Below are 1,590 nucleotides of genomic sequence, written 5' to 3' on the forward strand. Positions count from 1 at the left end.
TCCTACTCTTTGTCTCGCCTCTTGCTCTTTGTCTCGCCTCCTGCCAGACATGGCCCCGGCCCGCCCCGTCTCTCGCAAGGCCCCACGCCAGCCAAAGCCCTTCTCTATGGCCACACTCTGAATCCCCATAAGGTGTCAGTGTGTGACAGGAGAAGGATTTGTGGGGCATGTCTTTGATTTTGCTGAGAGACGTTTCCCTTAAGCTGTCACTGACTTTTCTCCATGAACAGGTCCCCATGGCCAGACACTGCCAATGTGCAACAGCAGCTCCATCAGCCCCTTCCTCCTGCTGGCATTGGCAGACACGCGGCAGCTGCAGCTCCTGCACTTCTGCCTCTTCCTGAGCATCTCCCTGGCTGCCCTCCTGGGCAGCGGCCTCATCATCAGCGCCGGAGCCTGCGGCCAGCACCTGCACAGCCCCATGTTCTTCTTCCTGCTCAGCCTGGCCCTCACCGACCTGGGCTCCATCTGCACCACTGTCCCCAAGGCCATGCACAATTCCCTTTTGGGACACCAGAACCACCTCGTAGGCAGGAGGTGCTGCACAGCCTCTTTCTCTTTCTCTTTTTCATTTCAGCAGAGTTTTCCCTCCTCGCTGTCGAGTGCTACGAGCGCTACGTGTCCATCTGCAAAGCCCTGCACTACGGGACCCTCCTGGGCAGCAGAGCTTGTGCCCACATGGCAGCAGCTGCCTGGGCCAGTGCCTTTCTCTACGCTCTCATGCACACGGCCAATACATTTTCCCTGCCCCTGGGCCAGGGCAATGCCCTGGGCCAGTTCTTCTGTGAAATCCCACACATCCTCAAGCTCTCCTGCTCACACTGCCACCTCAGGGAGCTCGGGCTTGTTGTGTTTTCCATCTGTTTAACTTTTGGTTCTTTTGTGTTCATTGTTTTCTCCTATGTGCAGATCTTCAGGGCCGTGCTGAGGATCCCCTCTGAGCAGGGATGGCACAAAGCCTTTTCCACGTGCCTCCCTCACCTGGTCGTGGTCTCCCTGTTCCTCAGCACTGGCTTTGTTGCCTGCCTGAAGCCCCCCTCCATCTCCTCCCCATCCCTGGACCTGGAACTGCCAGTTCTGTACTCGGTGGCGCCTCCAGCCCTGAAGCCCCTCATCTACAGCCTGAGGAACCAGGAGCTCAGGGACGCCCTGAGGAAAGTGATGACTGGATGCTTTCCAGAAGCAAAAACCTGCCTGTTTTCAGCTCCATAGGCTAAAGTGTAATCATTAGAGGCCCAGCCTGCCTTCTCAGGTTGTTTTGGTGGTGGTGGTTTTGGTGGCTTTTTTTTCTTCTCGTATGTTAAGGTTGTACCCAAAAGATTTTGTTATGCATCTTATTCACTGTTTACAGGCTGAATGTGACTGTTGGCAGGGACTGTGTCAATAAGGAGTCTGCTCTGTGGGTATTCACATTAAATAAAGGACCCATCAGCAAGGTGTCTGTTTGAGATCCTTTGGTTGAGTCCATCCCTGGAGCTGGAGGGCAGGGCCAGTGTTGCAGGCATTGGGGGGGAAGAGTCCCAGCAGAGCAGCACAGCCAGGGAGCAGCAGAGCTTGGTCTTTTCAGAGCTCCTCTCTTATTACTTCCAC

The sequence above is a fragment of the Coloeus monedula genome, assembly GCF_965178545.1.
Source record: "Coloeus monedula genome assembly, contig: HAP1_SCAFFOLD_428, whole genome shotgun sequence".
Lineage (NCBI taxonomy): Eukaryota > Metazoa > Chordata > Aves > Passeriformes > Corvidae > Coloeus > Coloeus monedula.